Source organism: Macaca nemestrina, chromosome 14 (assembly GCF_043159975.1).
Source record: "Macaca nemestrina isolate mMacNem1 chromosome 14, mMacNem.hap1, whole genome shotgun sequence".
In the NCBI taxonomy this organism is placed as follows: Eukaryota; Metazoa; Chordata; class Mammalia; order Primates; family Cercopithecidae; genus Macaca; species Macaca nemestrina.
Window position 1 is genome coordinate 53,215,460 of NC_092138.1, and position 19,087 is coordinate 53,234,546.

Below are 19,087 nucleotides of genomic sequence, written 5' to 3' on the forward strand. Positions count from 1 at the left end.
AACAAAGTCAAAAAATAAAAATCTTATAATATTTAGGTAAATGAACAACTTCAGCTAAAAAAAAAAAGTCAAGCAAGTGTAGCAACAAGATCAAAAGGTACAGAATTTTTACTATAAACAGACCTGAGACCACTGTACCGCTCTATCATTGGATGCTATGCTGATCCAGAAGTTAAATGCACAAGTTGGTACAGGTTAAATACACAGGTTTCAGACAGATAGTATTCAGGCTTGGGATGTCATAGAAATAACTAGGCTGTGTCTCTGATATAACTGATAAATTTCTACAGTGATTGTCTTAGGGTTTTTTTTTTTTTTTTTTTGTGAGACAGGGTCTCACTCTGCCACCTAGGCTGGAGTGCAGTGGTGTGATCACAGTGCTCACTGCAGCTTCAACCTCTCGAGCTTAAGTGATCCTCCTAACTCAGTCTCCCAAGTAACTGGGACCATAAGTGCACCACCACACCTGGCATTTTTTTTTTTTTTTTTTCTGTAGAGACAAGGTCTCACTCTACCTTTCATTGCATCCATCAGTCAAGGATTTATATCTTGCCCAAGCTAGTCTGGAACTCCTGGATTCAAGTGATTCTCCTACCCAGGTCTCCCAAAGTTGTGGAATTTTAGGCATGAGCCACCATGCCCAATTGTCTCAGATTCTTAATATTATGACAGCCTCTATGACTTCACAAGAAAATACTGGTTTTCATTTAAATAGAAAAGTTGATCACAGAAAAAACTGAAAGGAGAGTTAAAGGATTATTATAAAGAAGAAAATAGGAGGAGGAGGCAGAGGAGAAAGAGGAGCAGAAAAGGGAGACGTAAGGAGAGATGGGGAAGTAAGTGAGTGATTAACAAAATAAATAAATAAAAAGTAAGTTTCGCTGACTTTGGAAAGTCTGAGGACCAAAATAGGAATGCTACTGAGGGAGCCAGAGGAAAGGACCCAAATAAAAGCTGAAGCAACTGGAAATGTAAAAGAGAATGCAGATTTATTGGTGATGCAGGCAGTTAGACCTGGCCTGAGCAAAAAACCACTGTAGACAGTTACATTGGAGTATCCGGAGCAGAGAGACAGCTCAGCGAGAAACACCTGCTGGCTGTGCCAGTGCTCAGCTTTACTTTTGGCTCCTATTTTTCCATATCTGAGAGAATCTCTGGGTGCCCCTGGGCAGTCAGGCACCCCTTCCCACAGATGGAAAAAGGTTTATTACATTTCATACCAAAAGCAACCAAAGTGTTCTGCAGAAAATGAAAAAAGAAAATGCTTAATCATTTCTAAAGGTGCCAAATCAATTTCTCCTTGAGAAAGTACAAAACAGGGTAAAATTTTTAAAATAAAAACAATTTATCTTGTGTTTTATTCCAGGTAAAAATTTAAAATGATGCCTTGCTTTCTGATCAACAGTTTGCCTCATCACTAAAGAGTACAGCAATCTTAGAAATGTACCTGAGGATTTATTCCAAAACTGGTATAAAACATTTCATTCCAAACCAGTATCATTTGAACTAAAATTCATTTGGGTTTATAAATTGAAGAGATGCAAACACAAAGTTGGCATTCCTTTAACATTTTCAAAGATAATAGAAGTACATAGTGACTGCTTTAACCCAAGTAAGCCTGTCAAAATGTTGGCAATATTGCTTTCAGCTGTTTTCTGGAAGCATATCTCATTTGAAATATTTTCCTCAGTTAATGTTTTCTGTTTAATAAAAGACTAAACATGAAGACATGTTCTTGGGGCTATAAAGAATGTATTAAACCTCTCTCAATGACTTAAAATACCTTCAAAACAGTGGCCATGTTTTGTCATAATTGCATTCTCACTTGTCTATGTTCATTTTTACTTCCTTTGGTTTGTAGAGTGAAATGAGAACTGGATTCAAAGGTGTGCCAATGATGTTGTCTGGGAACTAGATTCTTCTCCATAAGTCTCATTCCTTCGTCTGCAAAATAGGTACAACAATGCTAATTACACCCCCTTCACTGGGTTGTTTAGGGAAAAATGACCATAGCAAACTAAAGTCATTGGAACAGAAAAAAGCATAATGGAAATTTAAGGCATGTATTAGTAGTGGTGTTACTATTATTTCTCTTTACTAATATAGTTTATGTCAACAGGGCTCCAATGCAAGGGTTTGTGAAAGATCTACTGCACATTCAAGCAGGTTTTTGTGTATGTGGAAAGCCTATGAAGCAGACACCACAGGAGGCCTTACAGCAGTCCACAGAAATAGACCTATAAGGCACTAAGAAACTCAATTACCCCATAACCATTGAGGCAAGAGATAGTGGTGATGAGCAAGCAATTAGGTGGCAATCATTAGAGATAAATTAGGGAAAGTCGATCTAATCCTTTCTCGGTGCTCCTCAGATTTCAGTGTGCCACACATCACCTGAGAAGCTCATGAAAATACAGATTCTGATTCAGTAGGGCTGGGGCAGATCCTGAGAGTTTGCAATTCTAATAAGCAGCATAGAAATAGTATAGTATCTAATAATCAGACAATATGTATACTAATGGTTCATGAAGTATATTTCAAATAGCAAAGATCTATTTTAGAGCAGCTTCGAAGGAAATCTGTGCCAGGACTCTAAGGATGAAATTGGAAGGCTAAAATGACTGGATTCATCTTAAGAACCTGGGAGCACAATTCAGGGCTGCATTTCTCTAACATGTCAGAGTTGGTGGGGCAGTTCCCATGATGGCACACAGGCACACAGGATTCTGGAGAAGAAAGGGCTCACATTGCAAACTCTGAGGTGGGTCATGTGAAGACAAATGACCACAAGTAGCCGCTGCTTGGGTTGGCAGGGGAAAGTATGGCTTCCACTCTGAGGTAGAAGCAGGGGGTTGTCATGGCCAATCAAGAGCAAATGAGAATTCCCAGTGATACCCTGAGGACCACCACAAAGAGGCTTAGGCTGAGGTTCCAGAGATACTGCAAAAGAGCATTGAGTCAGAAGGTTTGTTGTTGTTATCATAAGCCTGGTGGACCCAAGCTGGTGCCATTTTGAGAAATGTGGGTTATGTCATTGTCTACATTTTATTATACAATCATCATTAGTATCAGCGTCCCCAGTGGAACAAGATGATATCCCTGAAATGATCATTGGAAATAAAGCCACCCAATTCTCTTGGGTATTGATGCTCCCTTGGTGTTTCCTTCATATAGATAAACCTGCAGAGTCTAATGGAACACAATTTTTACTACACAACAGTCTTGCATATATAGAAAAAATAATATCTGGCAAGTAGAATTTTCAGAGGAATTAGTCTAATATAAGAGATATTAACATTCTCATATCAATAAATAGTTGAGTGAAAGGTAATTTGCAAAGAATTCAAATGACCATAAAAACACTAAAACATTAAGCTGTGAGAAGTCATCAGCATTTGTGTTTTCCAGAGCTTCCCAGGTACTTCACCTTCCCAAATGGGATCTGCTGTCCTAAAGAACCATGCTGTCTTCTCTGTTCCCTCATAAACCGTACTCTACATTCAAGTGGTTTTCTACCAGGGTGTCTCATGTTGCTAAATCAGTATAAAATATAGGATGTAGAGTTATAGTCTGTGCACAGAATATTATGTACAAATTTCCAACTACCATATTTATATAGATACTCCAGCATGAGAGTAAATGTTACTAATAAGTCTGTCCTACACATGAGCATTATTTATTTTGTTTGTTATTGACTTCTCTCTACTTTACACTGTGCTAGGCACTAGAGTTGCAAGCACGGACAATAAGAAATACACCTGTCATTATGAGGATTACAATACAGTGGGGCAGGGGATATAAATAATAGTAAAACATTTGATGCTGTGATGGGAAAAAAACAAGAAGCTAAGCTAGCATCAGAGGGGACCTACTTCAGACAGGGTGATAGAGAAGTCCACTCTGAGGTTACAGTGGTGCTGGAAGACATGGCTAGTGAAGGAGAACAGGGAGAGTTTTTCTAGAAAAGAGAAGGTGTTTGTAAAAGCCTGAGGCAGGAAAGAAATTGGCATGCTCAAAAAATCAGCCAGAAGCCAACCTGTTCAGAGCTATCAGAAAGTATAAGCCAAGCTCTTCTCAGTTGAGGATAAAACGGTTTTTTTCTCAATTCAATAAACACTAATGTATCACCTATACATCAAATACTCCATTCGAACAAGACAACTCCCCGTGAAGCTTATGTTCGAATGAGGGAGATACACTCTCCTGATGTGTTATCATAGAAGTACTGGAAGCCATTGGAACACATAGGTAGTTGGAGGCGGGGGGGCTTTTTAGAATATTTTTTTAACATCATTATTTTCATAATATAAAATTTTCTTTTTTCAACTTTTATTTTAAGTTCAGTTTTAACTTTTATTTTAAGAAATATGTGCAGGTTTCTTATATAGGTATACTCGTGTCATGAGGGTTTGTTGTACAGATTATTTTATCACCCAGGTATTAAGCCTAGTACCCCTTAGTTATTTTTTCCTGATCCTCTCCATCCTCTCACCTGCCACCCTCCAATAGGCCCCAGTGTCTGTTGTTTTTCTTTGTGTATCCATGTGTTCTCATCTTTTAGCTCTCACTTACAAGTGAGAACATGAGGTATTTGGTTTTCTGTTCCTGCTAAGGATAGTGGCCTCCAGCTCCATCCACGTTCCTGCAAAGGACATAATCTCTCATTTTTTTGTGTGGCTGCATAGTATTCCATTTTCTTATAGGAAAAAAAATCAGTTACATTAACTTAAAAAATATTTACATTGAAATATTAGATATTTCAAATTATTCAAAAAGTTAAAATACATGTTCCTTACTTCCAATATTTCTATTCCAACTGGCAATATGTATGGAAAGTTCAAGAAAAGGCAAGTTGTATTGACTGATTCTTGAATTTTTGCTCAGCATGAGACCTAGAAATGTCAGTCATTCTTTCTGAATTTCTCTGTTCAGGACTAACCCATTCATTGAACAGGTTACCATACTTTATGTGGAAATATCCTGTCTTCATCAACAGATTATAAACTTTTTGAGGGCAAGGATTTGGTATTCTTACCTTCAAATGACTCAAAACAATATTTTGGATAAATTAGAATCCACATAGATTGGTTCATTCTGACTCATAAAGTATTTCAAAATATCTCCAGGGTCTTTATATATCCCAATGTGTGATTAACTTGAAATAATTTTCACTACTTTCTTTTCAAGTGAGGGTTTTGGATCCTGGCTGTGTTTCAGAAAAATGTGATCTCCTTACCAGCCACTTCCCTCTCGTTCTTTGAAGAAATGAAAACCAAACGGTGAAGCTTCTTCTATCAGGAAATCTGATGCTAAATCACTCTTTCTTCCATCACCAATGAATTCAATCATTTCATGCCAATACAATTAAATTAGGGCTCTTCAGCACTACTTGGCACATAGATTGTATGATTCCCGTTAAAAAACAAATCCAAATCTAGAGAATCTTTTGGAGAAAACCTATTTTGAGAAGATATTTTCACTGTTAATAATTTTATCAAAAAGTTTACCTTTTTAGCTGAAGTTTTTTAAGGGGCCCCAGGATAATTTTTGTTTTCCTCTGAACTTTGGCCAGAGTAAATTATACATACATGAAAGCAGGAATTTTTCCTAATATTACTAAGAGGCATGAACACTCGGTTTGGACGTTGACTGGACTTAACATGTAAATAATATATTTCCTTTTTCAAACTTCTATTTGTGCCAAATATTATAACTTTTTGCTCACACAATTGCATTTTAAAATTTCCATATAGTCACAGTCAAACTCGTTAGAAGGTTAAAATGTATTACACAGTAGAATCAATTTACTTTTTAAAAGGAAGAACTGCACCTACAAACTGGTAATGCTAATATTAACTAATTGCTTTTATACAACACTGGAATAAGTGAACAACCTTAGGCAGATATTTACGCATTTTGCCACTACCCATTTAAATTTTGCCATGATGGATTTAGGTCATACACTTCAAAATTCCAAGTACATTATCTCAAGATAATGTATATAAAATATTTAAAGCTTGGCTTTTAGAGACTTCTACAGTTTTCTGTCAATACCATAATCACCGTAGAAACTATGAGTGTGGGAAATAAAAGGGCTGTGTGGTGGCTGTCCTTTGAGTTTCCAAAGCCTGTTCTTGTGCTTGGGGCTAGCAAGCCTAATTTGTCAACTGAGGCAACGTGGTTTCAGTCTCAGGTCAGTGATCATGCTCCAATTGGAGCAGCAATCACTCTGAAACTATCCTAGCTCAGCAACTAGCTCACATTCCAAAAAGAACTGCAGTATTAGCACCTGAGCTCCAGCCCAGGAGTTATCAGCAAAAACGCTGTTGATCCCCAGTCATTCATTCAATAAATATTCATTGGGCATCTACTATGTGTCATCAGGGACTGTACTAAGTATGGTAGAATACATAGATTAAAACTGATGATCCCTTATCTTAAGAAGCATGCACTCCACTGTGGTGCAGGGGATGGGGGGTGTGGCGGGGGAACCAGATCTATTGGCCAGACGTAGTGGCTCAAGCCTGAAATCCCAGCACTTTGGGAGGCCAAGGTGGGCGGATCATGACGTCAGGAGTTAGAGGCCAGCCTGGCCAACATGGTGAAACCCCATCTCTACCAAAAATACAAAAATTAGCCAGGTGTAGTGGTGGGGGCCTGAAATCCCAGCTACTCAGGAGGCTGACGCAGAAGAATGGCTTGAAGCCAGGAGGCGGAAGTTGCAGTGAACCGAGATCACACCATTGCACTCCATCCTGGGTGACAGAGTGAGACCTCTCTGTCCCAAAAAACAAAACAAACAACAACAACAAAAAAAAAACCACCAACCAACCACAAAAGTCCTATTAATTTGTTTTATTAATTCAAGAAATATTTATTAAACACCTGTTATTTACTAGGCATGATTATAGACGCTGAAAATATAGCAGTGAATAAGACTGTCAAAGTCCCTATATGATGGAGTTTACTTGTTAATCAAGAGTTAGACACAGGTAGTAAACAAATAAATGAACAAGATCATTTTGGATATATACAAGTATCATGAGGAGTATAAGAAAGTGTGATGTATTGGCAAATGTGGATGGAGTTACCACTTTAGACAGGATGAGAAGACATCTCTAAATAGGTGATCATTGAGCTGACACTCAATGACAGATAAAGGAGGAGACAAGCAATCTAAAATCCTAGGGGAACACATTCTAAAGAGCAAAGAAGTTTGGATGTGTTTGAGGAAACAGAAAGGAGAGTGTTGTGAGACCAAAGGAGTGACCAAGAAAGTATAAAGAGGTAATCACAGAAACCGGTCAGAGGCCATGCAGTGTGTTTCTTATGGGTCAAGGCAAAGTGCTCAGATTATACCCAAAGAGTAAGCCACTGGAGGGCTGGAACTAGAGTGCCGGTGAAGGGTCATACCTTTTGAAGAAAACTACTGAATAGTGTGCAGGTGCTATTTATTATTGAGGTGGACAAATTATGGGATGAAGGATAGTGATAAAGAATAAAGGAAGGATGAGAGAGAGAAAAAGGAACATTTTCACAAAGGAATTACTCAAACTCATACTTGAAGAAGTTAAACCTTCCCGGGTGGACACAAGAGGGCAGAATGAAAGAAGAGAGCATGTCAAGTGGGGGAAAACAGCATACACAGTGGAATGAATGTGTAAAATAACATGGCATGTTCTGGGAACCAACAGTCAGAGTTGAGAATCAACGATGGCTTGATGAGGCTTGCATGTCAGGCATAGAGTTTAGATTGCAGGTGATGGAGGAACCCCTGACTACAGGGTTTTCATGATGCCCCTCTTTCTTGCCTTGTCAGCCCGTCCCCTAATTTCCTGAGATAGCTATAGGTAGTTTGAAAATAGATGTATGTCAATACCTCATGCTGATCCCCTATATACTTTCTTCCGTGTTATTATGTGTTATATAAATCTTCAGATTAGTACCACTTTTGCACCAGATTGGAACTAGCTGCTTCTGTATTTATTTCCACCATTAGAATGCAAGTTCCTTGAAGTTAGAAACAATGACATTTAAATTCTGCATCCCTAATATCTGACACAACATTAGACACATAATATGAACTCAGCAAATATTAAATTTTGATAGGAAGCAGATAGAGAAATAGATGGTTGAAATTTCAGAAAATATTTGAATTAGTCTCCAGGACTGAAATCAGAATGTTAGCGCTAGAGCATTTTCTATACCGTGGAGTATATACTATTAAGATGAGGTAGGTAGTAGTTGTTTGTCTGATACTATACTAAGAGTTTCTGATGGCTTTTAATTCATAGGCTCAGGATTAGTAGAGTTTGTCTGATACTATACTAAGAGTTTCTGATGGCTTTTAATTCACAGGCTCAGGATTAGTAGCTCACCCCCACCCAGTCTTGTGATACTGCCTACATTTAAAGCTTCCTCACTAGTCTGACCAGTCTCAATGTTGGTTTCCTCTAGCCTGATCATCAGCTCCCTCTAGAGGAAAGCCTGGAATTAGTACTTATCCTCAATCATCTTCCTTTAGCCTATTTCCATCTATTTACGGAGCCTGATCCCAGCCAACTGTGGCAACCACTTAATGACTGATTTGATTCCATGTACAATCTTTCAGGAGTGCCGAATTCTCAATGTCTGACACGTAAGTATGTTACACACGTATTACTATCCCATCTCTCAGAGTGTCCTCCTTCTAAATGATGCAGTTATCATGTAAAGGCTGCAGAGCACCCAGATATGAGAAAGAGAAACAGAGTGAGAAGCAGAGACAGACAAGGATGGAGGAAAAGCATGAGGATTGGATGGATAGAGGGAAGAACAACGGAAAAATTTTTTTCAAGTTTCCTTGATCAGAAGACATATTTATGTTCTTATTTGGAAAACAACGTATATGACTCAGTATTATATAATCTGTATGAGGCAAAATTCCCAGATCAAGGGCCTGAAGAACATATCTACAGAAAATTTCAGTATGTCATATTGGCCACACCTGGACACACCAGAAGGGCAGCAAAGATGACATAATGAACTTCAGAGAAGACGCAATATTTGAAGAGGTGGACAACTATCCCTGACGTTCAGACTCCAAAGGAGTAATGAGTAATAGCTATCCTTTGTCTCAGGGTGGAAGTGGATGGAGGAGTTCTAGATAGGGAAAGAAACACAGTCTCAGGGGAAAGACAGGTTGCACCCATTTGTGGAATATTAGTTGAAGGCTGAAAGGAAGAAGAGATTTTGTGTGCGACCCTGAACAGTATTTAATGATCTTTCTGCCCAGCTCCCAGGGACATACGATGGGTTCTCAAGGAAATAAAAAAAGGGAATGAGATGGAAAAATTGTACATAAATGAAGTTTAGAAATATGAGGGGTCAAAGCCATTCTGGTTTTAGCTTAATAGCCTGGCTTAACATAGAAGAAAGGTATGACTGCTTCATCAGGTAAAAAGGATGCAAGATTAAGAGAAGCATTCAGGAGGTGGTCAACAAACATTGATTTCCTCCCCCTGTTCCCTTCCACATTGCCATCTGGAGGCTAGAGTCAACACACACACACACACACACATACACACACACACACACATACACACACACACATTCATCCTCACATGAACAAGTATTGCACATTTGACGTCACGGATGCAAACCTTCCCAGTGGTGACCACTTTTTAATTCTTCTCCCAAGTAAAGTTTATATTGATCAACTAAATGTGTGAATGAAGGAGTGAATAACTGAACAATTTAGTGAAATTCTATTTAGTATTCAGATCTATACTTAATAGTGCAAGATACCTCCTGATATTCTTTAATCCTTATTGCAACAATGTAAAAAGGAACTGTTATACTCATTTAGAAATTAGAAAACTGAAGCTTATGCAAGTGACCTGCTTAGGATTACAACACAGAAACTAAGAGATGAGATTTAAACACAGATAAGTTTAATTTAATTTCATTTCCTTTTCTTTTATAACAAAGCTTCAACCTATAGGTGATTTCACACAGTCACAGTATCAATCTTAGTCATTAAAATACACATTTGGTTGCAAGAAGTGTCAGGCACCATTGAATAGCTAGCCTAAGACTCATTTTCAAACACCTAAATACTCACTGTTTCAGATTCTCTTGAAGCTAGGGAAGGCCAGCTGTCTGACTTCTGGTCAATGATTTGTAAGTGGAAGTTTGTTGATGGATATGGAAAACTCTGCTTTTTGATAGAAGAAACATACATCTGTAACACTCCACCTGCACCTCTACATCCTGCCTGAATATGAAAATGATGCTTAGAGCAGCAACAATCATCTTGTGACCATCAGGAAAAGGTAAAAAAAGAAAAAAACTGCAGAGATGCTGCTTCTTACCTCATTGAATAACTACCTATATCCAGACTCCTTGCTGCATGAGAAAAACAAACTTCTATTTGTCTAAGGTATTTTAAGGTAGTCTGTTATAATTACAGGTAAAACAGCAACTAATACAGAAAAATGTCTAAATCACCATCTCTAAAGTACACATATTAGTGAGATTTTAAAAATTAAATTGTATTATAATATATATCCTTACTTTAAAAAGCATATTTCCAAAGTCATAGTTTCCTGCTCTAAAAAAAGATCAAATGTCACCCATATTTCCTTGATCCTAAACTGATGAATATGAATGACAAAAGAAAATCTTTATGAAATTTGAATTATTAAGATAAATACAGTTACTCTAATTTTTCTAAACAGCATCTAGCACACGGTTGATGCTCAATAAAGGCTGAGTGTTAAAAACTATATATCATATTAGCAACACATCTCAGTACTATCATTTGGAAAAAGTCCTTTCTCTCACAAATCAATATCACAAAGAATCAGGCAGCAGGTGGAGGATGTAAAAATGAATCATTTTTCAATAACTTCTTTCAGTGTGGAAGGTTTCACATGTCTAGACATATTTTGCTGTTGAATTCCACACTGATATTTAAGGGATTGTTTTTCCCCATTGCATACAAAATTACTCTAATTATAGTAAAGCATTTTGCTCTCATGCTGTCAACCCCAGGCAAAACGTAGAGTCCATCTGTGTCCTTCCCTATAGTTCCAGTCAGAACATCCCGCATCACACATCAGTCATCAGGTACGGGTTGAGCAATAAGACGTTTCTCTCCAGTTTGATGACGAACAGAGTATAAGTTCTTTTATTTTTAGAATTGAGTAGAAACATTACAGTTTTCCCACATGGCATTCATTAAAAGTTTAACCTATCACTTCGTAATAAAAATGTGGAGAATAACAAGCAACAAAACTTTGACTTAAAAAATTAATGTTTAGTGAGACAAGACTGTGAAGGGACTTTGTGTTTTTGTGATGTTTATACCATTCTCAGATAATCAGCTGTCAATGACTTGCAGACTTATACCATGTCTTATTTGAGAAATTTTCAGAAAAATAAGCCCAGTGGGATAAGAAAGCCCAAATGCATACTCGTATCAGGGATGCCACCTGCATCTGAGAGGAGAAAAGGAAACAAATTAAAAAGAGGACTAGAAGATTTACTTGGCCTGAATGATGAGAGTCACCTGGGTAGGACCAATAATAATTGCTCAGATCAAATGATTTCTGAAAATGATTTTAAGGATGTTTCACATAGCTAATGAGTTGTTCCCCAGTATACAAGTTCACCCTTCTGATATATGTGGAAAGATAATCTTCATTAACAAAATGGAAAAATTAAATTTTAAAGTTTCTAACAGGTCACAACATTGCTATTGAATATACTGACTTCCAGCACCACTGTACTTGCTCTCCATTACATTTCACTTAACTTACTCTTGATCCATTACTTGCAATTATTTCAAATAAGGCTGGAACTCTATTGTGAGTTGTTTGTAGGTGCAAAGGCCATCTTCACTTTCCCATGATGCCTAAAAAGAATAGGCAATTAGATACACTGACTTGTCCAAAGTATGATTAGAGTCTCTGCTCCCCTGTAACCAAATTATTGCTAACCCTCTTTTGAGACAATGTATTTCCAACAATTCTGTTGGCCAACAGGATAGCTGTTTCATCTGTGAAGCCCCACTTACATGCAGGCTAGTCCATAGTGGCTTTCCTGGAGAAAATGATGCTTTTATGTAATAATGGAAAGTGTTCTGGATATGTCATAGTCGTGCATTTAAATCCTAGCTCTGCAATTTACCAGATATGTGAATACAGGGAGCGTGCTAAGCTTCCTTGAATCTCAGTCCCCTATTTACAAAACTGGGGCCATGATACTTATCTCACAGGACTGTTAAAAGTTGAATGAGGCCGGGCGTGGTGGCTCAAGCCTGTAATCCCAGCACTTTGGGAGGCCGAGACGGGCGGATCACGAGGTCGGGAGATCGAGACCATCCTGGCTAACCCGGTGAAACCCCGTCTCTACTAAAAAATACAAAAAACTAGCCGGGTGAGTTGGCGGGCGCCTGTAATCCCAGCTACTCGGGAGGCTGAGGCAGGAGAATGGCGTAAACCCGGGAGGCGGAGCTTGCAGTGAGCTGAGATCTGGCCACTGCACTCCAGCCTGGGCGACAGAGTGAGACTCCATCTCAAAAAAAAAAAAAAAAAAAGAAAAAAAAAAAAAAAGTTGAATGAAATGGTTTGTTTGAAAGTGCCTGGCTTATGATGGGTCCAAAATAAATCTTCACTAAACCTGAACTGTTTAGCCTTCCAGTAATATGAAAAATATATATATCAAGAACCCAGTAACTTCCTACTGTCCAGAGGCTTAAATGTACCACACATGAGAATACAGATTGTTTATGTTTATATATGCATTGTTATAATAAAACAAATGCCACATACCCACCTAACAGGATGAAATGATTGACAGGTAACATTGTCCTTCTTCCAGGAAATCACAGATTTTCAAAACAAGCACTTTTTAAAATTACATAAATATGTAGCATGAATCAGAAAAGCATGAGGTTGTGTTTGTTTGATCAACATTTCATTTTCCATAGCTTCCATCTTCGTTTTATTGCATGGTATGCTATTTCCCTCAATAGAAAAGGAAGGCTACTGGGATGTTTGTTATAATCGTCTGCTTAAGGTTCTTTGGCAGATCACATGTTTTCCTTAATTAAATAATGTCCCAATTAATTGATTTGTTTGTAGACATTCTTAATTTAGTAAACGCTGAGCAGAATGCTAAAAATACCATTATATTTCTGACAGAGGCACCACTAAAGTCTGATAATTGATAGCTTTGCTGTTTTCTCTGATGGCCTGAAAGGCTTTTAAAGCTAAATTCTGTAATCATGTTCATCTTTGGAAATTAGTTTTGTGAAACCACACATTTAGTTCTTGCTGAGAAATCTCATTTTAGTCATTTTAACATAATTTATAATGCATAAACTAAATTAGCTTTTGTAGCTAAGCCAGCACATTTTTCTTTAATTTTTATCTCATCCTAATATATTTTTGACCTTGAAAACTGTAATGTCTGTTGGATATTGAAGCCTCTGAACAAAGAAAATCATTTCCATTCCATCACTATGGTTACACTTTCTTCGCTCTCCAGCACTGAACAGTGCTGAAAGTGTTGAATCTGGATTCCTCAGGAGGGCAAGGGGAACTTCATGTAATATCATTTAGTTCTGATTAAATAAACACATATACATAATGGAACCCAGGAAAGTAGCAAATTACTTCACTTTGTTTACATTGCATATGATCTGACTGATGGTAAGGGGCAATATATCGCGCAATGTTATTCGTTTCAGGTTCTGTTGTGTGTGGTTTTTCCCTAGGCAGTCACACATACATATTCGTCTCCAAAAACACAGTCAAAATGCCAGGCAGCTCCTAACACCTCCAGTACTCCTGAAGTCAAAGCGGTTTTATCCTCTTCTAACAACAGAGAACTTCTAGTGCAAATCATACAGTTCCCTGTCTGCCAGAGATGTGTTTCAAATGAGCTTGCAACGTGTCTCTCCCCATCCTAAGATGGGTTGTGGCTGCCTATAAAAGCAAGAGAAGAACCTGGTCATTCAAACGAATGCTATACCTGCTGCCTCTGATAGAAAAATATTCTTTTTACAGATGGCAGCATTTGTTAAAAAGTGGCTTGAATTTTTTTTATTACACAGCTAGTCCACAATGTTAACTACAATAGGTTAGTTGTTTTTTTCTTTGCCTTAGTAGCTTACGTATCAAAGCCATCTCCAAGAAAACTGTTGGTAACTAGTTGGTATCATTAAGGGTCAACACTGTTTTTAAAAGTACAATGTATCCAATCAGTATTGTGGCATATTAAATCCATATAAACTCAAATGGAATGTCTCCTTCCTATGATCGATATTCACAGACTTCCAGCTACATAGGTTGGCTTGTGCAAAAGTAATGCAGAGCTATTCATTTCAGCAGCATATGATACAAAACTGGAGTGAGAGAGGAAACAGCTAGAGCCCAGGTAGGAAAGAAATCTGCATCTTGAATAGCTTTCAGATACAGGGACCACAATAATCATCTCTGTGGCCTGGCACAGAAAATACACAATAAATATTTGCGGCATGGAAGAATAGGTGGATATTTGAAAGGACTCACTGTTTAACAGATATAAAGATCTTTTGGTGGTGGAAAAGATAAAATACTCAGACAGATAAAAGGCAGAACTCCAGCTCCAAGTGAAAAAGGGCTGCCAGCCAGGGTCACACAGAGGGTTGCATCCAGGAAGAGGATAGCAGCAAGCTGGAGCTGGAGGAAGCAGCCTGTTTATGGCAAATGGGATTGGGCGAGCTAGGTGTCCTGGACTCGCTGCAGATTAGCTAATTTGAATAATTCTGTGGACTCCAAGGCATGAGGGCTAGTTGTCTACCCCTGGGTAATAGTGGTCCCAGAGTGAAAAAGCCTGATAAGAGAAGTGATTGGAGTGTAGACTTAATCAGCAACTGAATACGGGAAATTGATCCACATCTAGCTAGGGCCTCAGAACTGGATCAAGACAGCATTTTTTTTCTTTTTCTGAGACAGAGTATCGCTCTGTCGCACAGGCTGGAGTGCAGTGGCGCCATCTTGGCTCACTGCAAGCTCCGCCTCCCGGGTTCACGCCATTCTCCTGCCTCAGCCTCCCGAGTAGCTGGGACTACAGGCGCCCGCCATCCCACCTGGCTAATTTTTTTGTATTTTTAGTAGAGACGGGGTTTCACCATGTTAGCCAGGATGGTCTCGATCTCCTGACCTCGTGATCCACCCGCCTCGACCTCCCAAAGTGCTGGGATTACAGGCGTGAGTCACCGCACCCAGCCGAGACATCATGTTTTTTAAAACTCTGTTCCATTCATCTACCTACAGAAATAAAGAATGCGGTTAAAATGCAGCAGAGTGTGTGACATTCAGTGACAACTAAAATGTCATTGAAGTGTGACAGGGAGTATTTAACAAAAGCTGACCTGGCTGCTATGGTTTGGATATGGTTTATCCCTGCCAAAAAGGCATGCTGAAATTTGATCCCCTATGTGGAGGTTTTGGGAGGTGGGACCTAGCAGGGTGTTTGGGTCCCCTGGGAGCGGAACACTCATGAATAGGTTAATGCCCTCCTGTGAGTGAATAAATTAGTTCTTACCGGAGTGGGTTGTTAAAAAGAGTCTGAATTCCTGGGTTTCTCTCTCTTGCTTCCTCCATTTCCATGTGATCATTTTGCATATTCCTGCTTTCCTTCCGTGTTCAGCCATGAGTGGAAACAGCATGAGGCCCTCACTGGAAACTAAGCAGATACCAGCACCACACTTCTTGAACTTCCTAGCCTATAGAACCAAGAGCTAAATAAACCTCATTTCTTTATAAATAACCCAGCCTCAGGTATTCTGTTACAGCAACACAAAATGAACTAAAACATCGGCCCTGACTTGAACTAATGATGCAGATAATTATAAAATAATTTATTAGAAGTATTTTGTTGGGATAATCAAGTTTTCATAATTTAATTTTGATGTGTAAAACACTAAAAGGCAACTCCCAAACATTTTCTATATTTTTGTTAGACTCCAATGTTTTCCATCATGTGCCAGGAACAATTGTGCATATGGGTTGGAGTGCCTGTATTTTTTAAGCAAATGTAGCTGGGACTGCCCAAGTTTAGCAGGGACTACCATCATATAATTCATCATGCTGCACTGGAGGCAGAAACCAAAAGCCAGCTGTGGTTTCAGTCCCTGAAAGAGGTCCTCAAACTAATCCCTTGATTTGTGAGTACATTATGTTACACGGTAAGGAGAATTAAGGTTTCAGATGGAATTAAGGTTGCTAATCAGCTGGTCTTAAAATAGGGAGATTATCTAGGTAGCCCCATTATAATCACAAGGGTCCTCAAAAGTAGAAGAAGGAGACAGAGAGGAAGTCAGAGGGATGAGATGTAAGAAGGACTAGATAAACCACTGCTAGCTTTGAAGATGGAGGAAGGATACCATGAGCCAAAGAGTGTGGGCAGCCTCTACGTGCTAGAAAAGGCAAAAGAATGGGTTCTCCCCTAATGCTTCTGGAAAGGAATACAGCCCAGCCGACACCATAGCTTTAGCCCCGTGAGACCCATGTTGGACTTCTGACCTTTAGAACTGTATGAGAATAAATTTGTGGTGTCTTAAACTATTATATTTATGGTAATTTGTTGCAGCAGCAGATAGGTAACGAATAACCATCTAAACTCCCAAAGCATAAAACCACTGCTTCTATTTTTTCCCATATCTCCTTTACACAAAATTTTATTTACTAAGAAGACAAACTCTCAATGACTTTTCCAGAGACAGCTGACTTTTGCTTTTGCTGAGGTATTTGAATGTTTCATACACAACCCATGACAACTTCATACTGAAAGCATTTCTGTCAATGGACTGTCCTTCATTCTCAAATATTATTTTTTAATACTTATATTTAAAAATAAATACTAATCTACTTTGATTTTGTAGAAGGCAACCCTGGAATATAAGAAAACTGCTTCTCAGGCCACAGTATTGACTTTGAGGACTTTGATATTACTGCCAAATAATATTTGAAGAAGATAACCATACCCTCTGTTCCTTTATCATTAATTATTTTACTTTCTTTACCCATATTCATTCTTGTACACTCAAAGAACACAGCTCCAACTAATCCCTTTAGTTAGAAGTAGAGGATACCAGAATTTATGCTGTCTTTTGAATGAAACACACAGAACAGAAGAGTACTTCTTCTGTTCAAGGTCAGGTTTAAGGAGTACAAAGGGACATGACAGTAGCTAGAAAACGCAAGGTGGCTGAGTTGTCATAGCATGAATCCTTCATGAGCAGGCATTTTTCTAATCTGGTTATCAAGTTTATGGGTAAATATCAAGAGATGAATAATCTAGAGAGCAGTTCTCTGAGTGGAGAATGAGAAAAAACTGAATGTCAATCCTAGCTTCTCTCCTGAGTAACAGTGGGTAGTTTTCATGTAGCCTCCCCTCTGTTTTTGTGTGACCTTCCTCTGTTTCTACAGCTAAATCAAAATGCTTCTGTATCTTGCAGGGACACCCTCATCCCTTTACTTTCCATTTGTTCCCCTTAATGGAGTTTTGATTCTTTGATCTGTCTCCTCTGCTTTTTTCCTTTCTGAGTTCAGAAAGCTTGAGTATCTGATTTTCCTCTTTTGCTCTCTTATCCCTCCAATCTGGTCTTTAAATGTCAGTTTTAGTCAAGGGTCTTTCCATTTTTATACTAAGCCTGTCTTTTTTCCTTTTTTTCCTTGAGAGGAAAGTTTCTTTTAAAATCCACTTTGTTACTGTTGTTTATTTTTGTTATTGTTCTCTTTAATAACAAAACTTTGTATCTCACAGGAAGTAGTGATGACATCTCTAGAGGCAAATTTTACTTTTTTCAGCATCTATTCACTGAACACCAACTTTATTTCATGATAAACTTCAGGGAGAAAAGACAAAAAGATGAGTGAGACAATCTACCCTAAAATAATTCACCAACTAGAAAATTTTCTAAATAACTATATTATAGAAAATAAATAAATGTGATGACAATTTCTTAAAGGTCCTGACATATGGTACTATGTGATGGCTTTCTTCTCCTTTCTCATTATCATCCTTGAACACTCAAAATAGCAGACCTCAGTCCAAATTCCCCCAGCTGGAATACAACCAAACAGAAGGATAAATGTTCAGGCACCCATCCCATCAGTGACCCACAAATCCCTGAACTAAAAATACTTCATAAGAAAGAAGAGCAAGGAGTACTGAAACATGATAAGTAATCTCCTCTCAAGACCATTCTCAGTACTCACTCTCACAATGACAAAGCTCCCTTTGAAGATATCCGAAACTCTGCCCAGAGAAAAAAATGCAATGTATTCATTCTATTAATGATGGTCATTTGGATTGTTTCCATTTGGGGCTATTATTAATAGAGCTGCTATGAATATTTGTATAAAAATCTCTTTTTGGGGATATGTTTTCCTTTATCTTGGGTAATTATGTAAGAATGAAATTATTTGGTTTTAAGGCAGTCATATGCTGTAACTTATAAGAAACTAGCAGTTTTCAAATTGGTTGTACCATTTTGTACTCCCACCAGCTATATATAAAAATTCTAGTTGCTTTACATCCTGGCCAACATTTAGTGCTGTTAGGCTTTATAAATTTAAGCCATTCTAGAAGTGGATATCTTATTTTTATATTAATTTGTATTTATCTAATGACTAATAATATTGTGCAACATTTCAAGTGCTTATTGGTTATTTCTATATCTTCCTTTTGAAGTGTCTGATTTGCCTATTTATTATTGAGATGTTTTATTATTGAATTAAAGGTATTCCTTATATACTTTGCATACAAGTCCTTTGTTATATATGTATGTATTATGAATATTTTCTCTTATGTTTGCCTATCCATTTTCTCAGCAGACATTTTCAGTGAGCTGAAGGTTTTAATTTTGAATAACAAATTATTGAGTTTTTTCTTTTAAGGTCATTGTTCTCCAAGAACCCTTTACCAGTCTCAGGATTATGAAGATATTCTCTTACCAGATTATTCTAGAAACTAAACACTTTTAGCTTTTGTATCAGATTCATGACCCATCTTGAAATGATTTTTAAATGAGGAGTGATAAATACATAGA

General features: G+C 37.9%; 2 long non-coding RNA genes across 2 annotated transcripts; both read right to left on the reverse strand.

Annotated features, from left to right (window-relative positions):
* Positions 1-1,304: 1,304 nt before the first annotated feature.
* LOC105498402 (uncharacterized) lies at positions 1,305-15,740 on the reverse strand. Its single transcript, XR_011612645.1, has 3 exons — positions 15,577-15,740; positions 5,237-5,457; positions 1,305-1,944 (listed from the first exon to the last, which is right to left on the reverse strand). It is a non-coding gene; the product is annotated as an uncharacterized lncRNA (long non-coding RNA).
* Positions 10,029-14,190, reverse strand: LOC112429599 (uncharacterized). The gene is made up of 3 exons (XR_003021864.2): positions 12,820-14,190; positions 11,802-11,896; positions 10,029-10,255 (listed from the first exon to the last, which is right to left on the reverse strand). It is a non-coding gene; the product is annotated as an uncharacterized lncRNA (long non-coding RNA).
* Positions 15,741-19,087: the final 3,347 nt, after the last annotated feature.